Source organism: Nestor notabilis, unplaced genomic scaffold, assembly GCF_000696875.1.
Source record: "Nestor notabilis isolate BGI_N333 unplaced genomic scaffold, ASM69687v1 scaffold19906, whole genome shotgun sequence".
Classification (NCBI taxonomy): Eukaryota; Metazoa; Chordata; class Aves; order Psittaciformes; family Psittacidae; genus Nestor; species Nestor notabilis.
In genome coordinates this window covers 20,547-30,874 of record NW_009933623.1, presented here as the reverse complement: position 1 = coordinate 30,874, position 10,328 = coordinate 20,547, and positions in this window count along the sequence as shown.

Below are 10,328 nucleotides of genomic sequence, written 5' to 3'. Positions count from 1 at the left end.
GTAAGATAAATCCTCAAAAGAAGAAATGAGATTTAAACAAAAGAACATGAAGATTTTATTAAGAATTTTTAAATATCCTCTTCTGTCAGTTTGAGTGAATGGTGGACACACAGGAGCGAGCTTTAGCATTACATTTTATTTATTTTCCTTTTAGTCTTAATTTTACAGTTGGTTTGGAGGTTAGTTTTGCATTTGCTGCATTACTGTCGTGGTTCAAGCCCAGCCGGTAACTCAGAACCACGCAGCCGCTCGCTCACTCCTCCACTTCTTCCTCCCCCCGCTCCTGGAGGGATGAGGAGGAGAATCAGAGGAATGTAACTCCCACGGGTTGAGATAACAACACTCCAGTAACTAAGGTATAATACAAACCACTACTGCTACCAGTAATAATGATAAGAGGAATAACAAGGGGAGAGGACACAACCACTCACCACCCGCCGACCGATACCCAGCCCGACCCGAGCAGTGATCTGGGCCTTCCGGGTAACTCCCCCCAGTTTCTATACTGGGCATGACGTGCTGTGGTATGGGATTCCCCTTTGGCCAGTTTGTGTCAGGTGTCCTGTCTCTGCTTCCTCCCGGCTTCCCCTCCTCCCTGGCAGAGCATGAGACCGAGAAAGTCCTTGGTTGGAGTAAATACGACTTGGCTGAAAAGAACTAAAAACATCGGTGTTATCAGCGTTGTTCCCGGACTGAAAGTCAAAACCACAGCCCTGCACCAGCTACTAAGAAGGAGAAAAAATGACTGCTGTAGCTGAACCCGGGACAATTACTTCCTTCAAACATTTTCTGAGCTCCCTGATTTACAGTCCCTGGCCAGCACAAGACCTTTTTTACTTGCTTTTCTTAGGGCCAGGGATGATATGGTCTGCACAATGATAAAGCAGATGGCTTGTAAAACCATTCTGAACTAGTTACTTCACCCAGTATCAGAAATACATGTAAGGGAATTACAAATGAAACTGTCCAGACCTGTCTTGTCTGTTCAGTGTAGAATTCTGTTATGAACTCAGAATACACCAACTTTAATGACTTCAGGATTTTTTCAGCAATAATAATGCTAATTTTTTATTTGTCCTTAAAGTGCTTTACAGACGTTACTTGATCAAACATTAAGGCTTGACTTTGCTGCAGGTGTTGAATCTCTAATGTGTTTGCTTCTCAGAAGTGTCTTTTATTGAAGTACTTTCTACAGGCTTGATTATTTGATTTGGTTCAATGGTCTACCATTGATGATAGATGGTAAGACCAAAGATGATAATTATACAATTATAGTTGGGTAGAGTAAGCTGTTCACAAGCGTGCATCCCTGCTGGGTTGGATATATATCGTGTAGAGTGAACGTGTTGCAGCTCAGCACTCAAGCTCTGATTTCAGTCAGAGTTTCACAATAGTAAAGGCAGAGATTAGTTAAGTCTGGTATTCTAAAAAATGTCATACCTCAGTTGTATATACTCAAGTGATTCTAATCTTCCCTTATTTCTCTTTTTATGGCAAGTTTTACAGATCTTTATTCAGACTAGATTCTGAAAAAATTATATGTTCCTGAGAGGGTCGATGCTTTTCTTAGCAGAGTCTTGACCCAGATCTAAGTTCTTTTCTATTCTCTACTCTTGATTTCCTATGTTAAATAAAAAGTTTCCTCAGTTTCCTTTCTGTAAATTAGGATATTAATGTTTTATTTCATAAGTGTGCTGTGAATTAACTTATGCATTATAATTGCATAACAATTAACAGTTGAAGCTTGTGTTAGATATGTTGTGATAACCCCCATTTTCACTGGTATTGAAACAGATTTTCTAGTGTCTAAGGGAATGTTTTGTGAGTTCTATACTTTATAAGGAAGGAAATGATGGTACTAATAAGTCATCAGTTGGAAATTAATACTCATATTTACTTCTAGTACTATTGCACAGCAATACTTAGACATGTAGGACGCATGCAGGTACACTCCCGCTCTCCAGTTTCTCATGAAGACATGAATGCAAAAATAGTAGTATAATTGAGCTCAGTGCTTTATTTGAATATACATACTAATACCAATCTATAGTATGTGATTTACATCCATCAGGTATTGGCCTACTAGTTATTAAATGACTGATTTTTAAGTGTATTGATAAAAGCCAATCTTTCAGGTATTAGAGGAATAGATAGTGCTGTCATTAGTGATGAAAGCAGGGAAGGCATTTCATGTGGATGTGTTTAGGTTTCTGTAGGAGTCTATATGCAGCTTTGCATTTCCAGAGATAATGACCTTCAGATCTGGGCTTCCTGGATACAGGTAGCATTAAAGTTGTAAATTGAAATTAGACCTATGTCTCCAGTGACTGGCTGCCAGAGCTCATGCTACTTGGATTTCACACGCATAGCAGCGCTTTTTCAAGAGAATGATAAAAGAAAAGTGGCAGTGCCCAGATCACAGTTATTTTTGTTGCCTTTGTCGGAAAGTTTCCCCAAGTCATAATAATGATTACTCATAGGATATTGTAGCAAAATTCAGTGCATGCGTTATAGTTAATTTCTGTTACATTATGTTATACCCTGAGAGTATATTTTGCTTTTTCTCTGCTGGAATTCTCTTGGAAATGAGAAATATCTTCTCAATGTGACTTTCTGTGAAAGTAATTTTTTTCCTGAGAAAGAAATACTTCCTTTGTAAACTGAACTCTATTGTATGCTTTTTTAAGTCCAGTGCACCAGAAGAACAATCCAGGTTTCACAAGTGTTCAGTTCAGTAGAAATGGCTCCCAATAGTGTAGCTTAATAACGTGTTTGTTGAACTTTGTCCTTAATCTTTGGAGTCATGAAAATTTTTTCTAACTGTTCACAGAACTTGCAGTGACACGGGGAGGTAGAAAATCAAGTTTCTCCAGGGAGAAGTGGGGCAGTCAGTTGAAAACAAGGCAAATAGGCCCTTACTGTATGCTGTTGACTATAACAGACCAGGGAGTCTGAAGGCTGACTGATCTGTTGAGGTTCTTGTTTATGTTTCTGACTGTGGTATCTGAATACTCAGGAAGGTAGTTTCCAGGTTGTGGAGGTTGTTCAGTCTTTTAGTGTTGTAAGGTTGGAGTCACCTGGAGATTTAGAGAAAATACCAGAGCCTCAGTGAAGGCTGCTTTCACCAGTGTTGTTGCCCCAAGATAGTGACCTGCAAGCTCATGCCAGTATGGTGATCTTGGCTGTCCTTAGGTAGCATTTACTAGTACAGATGAGTTGAGGATGGTACCAAGGGAAAGTTCTGGCTCTTCCAACCATTTTCTTTTGTGGCTCTGTGTCTCAGAGAAGCTCACATTGGCTGTTCCAGCAACAGTAACTTAGGAAATTTAGAAATGTTTGGTCACACAGTGGATCTGCTTCCTAATGAATAAATAGTCTAATCTCAGAGATACGGTTTCATTTTCAGGCTGTTTTGTGGTAATAGTATGGTGTGCAACTATATTACTAATCTGGACAATTTCATTTGAGTATTATGAAAAATGGTGCTCTTAATACTTCTGTAAAGCAAATCAAGAATCTCTGTCTCTGCTGGAGCATGTCAAACAAGTGCTAGGTAGACTATTACACACAGTTAAATGAGATTAAAACACGTTTGTTCGAAGCATTGAACTTTTTTTGTCTGTCTGTAATGATTGGACCATAGTTACGTATTTAGGAACTTTTTTCTTGCAGTATAAATATAAACATATTTTAGATAGCATCAGATTGGTCCATGAATTTGTTTTTAATGCTAAAAACAAAATAAGAAGAAAACCCCAAGTAAACATGTTAACAGTTAATCTTCCAGTAATGGAATTGGAAACAAAATTCTCAGCAACTTACAATAGCAATGCTGTTCAGAAGTATTTTTCTGATGCCTGTTGTGAGAAGTTAGGGTATGTAAAATAAATGATGTATGGAGCTGTAGGAATGCGACTTTTGCAGACTACCTTATGTCTAAGGAACATTAAACATAGGGTTCTCGTTTAGCAAATAAATAACCATTCATTTCAATGGCTGCATAGTCTGGACTTTTGTGCATATTTTTGCAAAGATGAGAAGAGGCCATTAGGGATTTAATATAAAATAAATCGCCAAGGGGTCTTCTTGTAGTCCTAGTCTTTCTGCCACATGGTGTGTCACTAATGTGCATAAATGGGCTTAAATGAATTTGTTATCTCTATTACATTTGCAGTATGTATATATTTATATATTATTTTTTAATTGTGTTTAAAAATAAAACATTAAATACATCATTTCTGAGAGTTGAAAACATACCATTTGTAAATAAATCAACCTTAATTAAGGTCTTAAAATGTCAGTGTGTGAGATCTGCCTGTAGGAAAATACATAACACATATAGTACTCAAAGCTTGAAAATACCTTCGTTTGCTTTTTTAGAAGTATTAGGAGGGTTAACTTACTACCTTACAGGACCAAGTAATGCAGCCTAACATGCAATAATGTAAATACTGTGCTCATGATTAAACATCAGACTGCCGCATTCTGGAGGAGAGTAGCTGTTCTGTTGATGCCTCAGGTCAGCCAAAGTACCCCAGTTGTAATGAGTACAATCCAAGGTGCAGAGATCTGAGGCAGACCTGCTGAATTATCTGTTGTAGTTAGCTACTGGTCTCTAAAGGAAAGTGGTGGGGAGAACCTCTAGACTGTTTTCAAGTGTTTCCTAGTTAATTATGTGACACCAAATGGCAGCAAAATTGACATTGATTACAGTGATTATCAGGATTGCTTATACTTTCAAACTCAAGACCAGATCCCTCCCAGGACATGATAGGAGGGTGGTATGAGCTAAAGTTCTCCTGCTCAGTGAGATGTTTCTATATGAAGTGATGAAGAATGCCAGACAAGGTGCTCATTATGGTACCTTGTGATGTGAGAAAAATGTAAACTTGCAAAACTGGCCAAGACCGTTACATTTATTGATCAGTCCAACTCAGCCGGTGCTTAAATCATTAAATAATGATTTATTCACATGTCATTTTTGCAAGGTATATTCGATTATTTTATTCTATACTGCTGTCATAACTCATAGTAAACCTGAATCATCAGAGATTTTGTACTTGAAGTATCTGTTTAAGAATGCATGAGGTACACAGTGATATCAGGTCTGCAATGGTATGTATGTATGATTTCAGCTTATTTTGTTGTGTGAAGAAGTTGGATAGACTTCATCTGTTATAATTTGTGTGACATTTGATCTGAATTTGGCTCATGCTATGGTCTATGATTTTGCCTTTACTATTTTTGTTTAATCTTGGTTCAAAAGTTAATAAACAAAGTAAAATAACTGTTAGAATTATTAAAGGAATAAGCAAAGACATTAGATTAATCTAACATAACAGTAAAAATGTGCTTGTGTTTACAAGTACATTGTTCAAGAAGATAAACTGTATTTTCTTTTGCGAACACATGAAATGTGTTTAAATTAAGATGATTTTGTTATGAAATACAGCTGTATAATACGCACCATCTCTCAGCTAAATAAAATGCTGTCTACAGTGTCATTATTGGACTGCTTTCCTGACTTCTACAGAGCTGACTAATTTATCATTTGTGTACTCTTCTAGTTCTTGTCAGAAGCATCTCAGCTTAGCTGCTTATGGGGCATAGACATTGACAGCGGGAGGTGCTGTTTTGAGAAATGTTCAGCATAAAAAGAGTTGTTCCTGTGAAATACCGTACACTTTTTTAAAATTTTATAAATCTAACTCAGACATTTAGTATTTTAACATCTGCCATAATGCAGGGGAATATAGGAGCTGATATTAGGGATAACAGCAGTATGAATATTACATAAAAGTTAGATTTTCTGTTATTTAGTTTATGTCTTTGCTACTGTGTGAGAAAAAACTTAGAACATTAAACTGTTGATCCAGTATTACAGTAGAATCCCACCTATATGTAAAAGGGCTTCTTTTCAGTTTGCTAGTGTTAGTGTTGCATTACTACAGAAGGCAGCAATTCTGTTAACAGGGAGTGATAAAGAGATAGAGAGTATTTCTAAACAAATGTCTGCTTTGGTGACAGCTTTTGTGTTTTCCATTTAGAAATTAAAAACCCAACAAACCGAATGCATTTAAAATCATGCAGTATTTATTTAGAATACTGATACTTTGATGCAGAAAACTGACAAAATATGTCTTCTGTGTCTTGAAATATTCATTTTGTTCCATCTGTTTGGCAAAGAGTGTGCCCTAAAGCACCTTCTGAACTGGAATGTAAGTGAATACTTGACACTTGTGAACATTACAATAGCCTGTGTTTTTAGCATACGCCATTGAATTTTATACCTTCTGCTACGTATCAGGAGCCTAGTCCTGGAGCTGTCAGTCATTTTAAGATGTAGGAACATTTTGGAATTTTGAATCAGTCAGATCAAGTGCTCTGTAAGATTTTTTTCAGCATTTATGTTCTCTGTTTAGGTGATGACAGGGAAGATCCTTCCTTTGACACAGTGTAACTCTGTATGCTCTCAGGCTTACATGAAGTGTTTTGTCTGACTGAAAATGTCAGTGTTTATTTAATTTTATATACATTTTTATGTATTTCATTCCTAATAAGGGGATCAAAGAAATATAAAACTATTCAAATTGAAACCCTTCAGCCCTTATTTGAGTTCTCAAATTCACAGTAGCTAAGAACACCAGTCATAATTTTACCAAAGAATGCAATTTTTCTTTCTCTCTAGGAGACAGTTAAAGTATTTTTTTTTCCTCAGAAAGATCACCACTTCTATATTCAGAATCATTCACAGGTTCTGTGTTTCAGTGACATGTAGTTTTCATCATAAAACTGCTGCATGAATGTTATTCACCAGTAAAAATCACTTCTTCCGCTACTCCATAGCTAATTACTTGTGCAAATTTTATTTTTCGCATTTAAGTGAATATAGATGAAGTCTAACCTGCAGGCTCTTTGACCCTAGAAAAACAGACATGCAGAACTCCTGTGTATATTGTAAGTATTGCAACATCTTTTTTTTTTGAGCATTTTTAACTTTTCTGTATAGACTTGATATATAAAGTATTAAATTAAGATCTCTTCAAGGTAATTTTGAACTGCTTTGAGGATAGAGACATATTATTTTTCTCCATAAGAAACTCTATGTACAAGTAGATTTTCTTAGTCTAGAAATGCCCCACTTCCGAAATAGTTATAATATCTTTAATTGAAGTTGAATTCATTGATTATGATAAAAAGAGTAGAATGTGCTCTATGTCTTAGGTAGGCTTTTAGCATTTCCTTTTTTCTTACTTTAATTACTTTATCTGAAGAATAGATCTCATTAATTTCATAACTTTTTCCATATTTGTGATTTATGGTTAATAACAAAATCATGCTTTGTCTAAAAATCTAGATACAGAGAGATATTCTTTTCTCATGCTAGCGTAATTCTTGTGGTTTTATATGAAGCCACAGAGTTCTTATTACTGTTTAGGTAAAAAAGGTAGAACAGGCTGCTTTCTTTAGCTTTGATCATGTAGCTCTCAATGCATAAGAATTTCTCATGCATATTGGCAGCTGTCTTCCATGATTCTTACAGTCCCTTTTCCTTCTGAACACAAGATAAACACAACGCTTAGGCTGATATAAAACACAAAAAAGTTTTTGAGGCCGCCAAGTTTATGCCGAATGAAAACTATGGCAGCTGATTATTTTATCTTCCCCAAATAAGAAAAATCATAGTGTTTGCATTGTAGAGATGGGGAATTCAGGCATAGATACAACCCTTTCACACTTGAGGGACTGTTACTGTCATAAATATCATCAGTTCCAGAAGAAAGAAAAAAAATAATGTGAATTCTTTTCATTTGCATGAACAGCAAAACCAGTTGGAAGAAAATCTTTCCTACCCTGGATTCAACTTTTGCCAACAAAAGCTATTAGTTGGTATCTATTTATTGCTAGTTCTGGTCCTTTTAATGGAAGGACAAATCTCAATTGCATTTCAGCATTTCCGTCTTGATGTTCTTCTTGTCTTTTTCTGTCACATTTCTAATGAATTTTCGTAAAACATGACTTTCCTTCTCTCCTCCCTTTCCTGGGGGAAAAAAAAATAAAGAAGAAACCTCCTAAAGATATAGGTACTTATAGAAACAGAAAGGTAAGAGTAAAAAAATTCCCTCAGGGAAGCTTCTTGAGGTCCAGTCTTCCTTTTTTTCCCCCTACTACAAGATTTCTAGAGAAATAAATAGTCAGCAATTGTACTTGGATTCCACACGAGGATTTGAATTATTTAGGTTTCACGAATCCCAGACATCTGAATATGCTGGTTTGTTTTCTTGAGTGTTTGTTGCAGACTAGAAAGGAAGAAAGATTGGAATAGATCAGTTTTGTACCTGAAATGGGAACTGTCAATGTCACAGTTAATGGGAATGTCAGCTCTTCATCTCGACTCAGTACCTTAGGCCACCAGGGACTACACTAACTGTGGATTATTTTAGCTGAAGAAGGATTTGGGGATGACTTTGGATAAATGGAAATTGTACAACCAATAATTCTTGTAATCGTGTTTTAAAACTGAAAATTGTAATGGAGCATTAAGTTAGGCTCTGTTTTTTGTCAGATTTCAACACATACTAAATCATATTCTGCTGAAAATGAATTGTTTTGGTCTAAAAAGTTTGTCATCTCCTCTGTATAAACAGCATTAAGCAGGGTTGTTTCTCAGCATTTGCTATTAAACAAGACTCTCTAAATAAAGGGACTAGAGATAATTCAGAAAGAAAAAAGTAATTTTCCTTTCACATCTCTCAGTTGAGTATTTGCCATATGGGTTGCTCAGCATCACACTCTCAGCAGGTCTAATTTATGGTAAACACACAGTGAGTGAACAGAAGAAAAAGGCAATGAAAATATTAATATTCTTTCCCCACCCCATTTTTTTAAACTGCACTAAACATATTCAGGTTCAGCCCATATCGGTGTGGCATTTACTTGAGTATGTATGTATTTGCCACTCTGCTGGGAGTTTTTGAAAACTGAAATGCTTCGCTTTTCTTGCCGTGAGACTGATTTGCTGGAGCTTGCATGGCAGTGTGTAAATTATACCTTCACTACTCCGATCTGGCATGTTGCCAGGCCCCCCCCAGGGCTGTGCTCTCTCCATGATGGGCAGTTGGTGTAAACATTGCTGTTTTTGCTGTGGCATGGGGTGCTTTAGCTTTTCCCTGGGCCTCTACAGGAGGATCACCAACGGAGTGAATGTGTTGCTGCTCTAGTCCGCTGCTAGAATTTGGAACAGGCAAAGAAAGACATATAAAAGAAATAATGGTATAGATTTTTCTTGAGACTCACAACCATGGAAATCCACAGCATCAATATTTTGAAAATCGCCTATCTCTGACGAGTTACTGGGGCTTTCTCTTACTGTTGTATATGTACTTGCTTTCTCTCTGTGGGTTATTACCTTCTTCTAGTGACTTTGCTTCCATAGCCGTTGTTCAAGAACTTTGTCAGTCCCACTCGTTAGTGTGCCTATGAGGAAAATCAGGAGAGCAACACAATGTACTAAGCACATACCAGCAACCCAAGTGAACACTCTTTTCACCAGTGCTTCCAGCTCAGGGAATGAGTTTTTTCACAGAAGGGTCTGCATTGATAAAAAATAAACAAATAAAAAAAAAATCTGTTTTACGGTTAGGAGCAGACATACCTGAGTAAAAGAAACCCCACTGCATAAACAGATGTGTTGTTCTGAAAATAGAAATTGCTGCCTTTATGCAGTTGATATTGTAATTACAACCAGGAAATAGATACAAGAGAAAATGCTTTAAAAAAGCTGTGGTTTGAGTCCTGCCCTCTGCCTTATGATCATACAATAGACCATGGTAATGCACATACTTCCCTTTCTGTCTGGATACTTTCTGTTCCAGCAAGAAACCCACACACTCCCATTCCATATCTGAGGATTCAGCCAAATAATTGAGAACTGTGCATGGTTCAGATTTAGAAGAAAGTGCAGTAGTCCTGCACTGAACAATCATGGTATGATTTCTTTTAGGCAACATTTTTTCTAAGTCTTCAAGAGGAAATACTTGATTTACCATGCCTGAAAGTATTTAGTTCAAATAAATACAAAACTCTTACGTTGCATCCTGCTACATGTTTGTCTCAATGAGATCTCCACAGGTTGGCATTAAGATCCACAGGTTGCATATTTAGCTTGTGTATTAGTGTTTGCAGTTGTGTTTGATTTCCCCTTTTCGGTCTTTTCAACAGTGGTTAATTAAAACATCCAGTTTTCTTTCTCTGCTTATTATTGGGTATTTTATACTCCTCTAATGTGCTGCATCTTGTTGATCTTCTCCATGAACTAATCTGTAAAT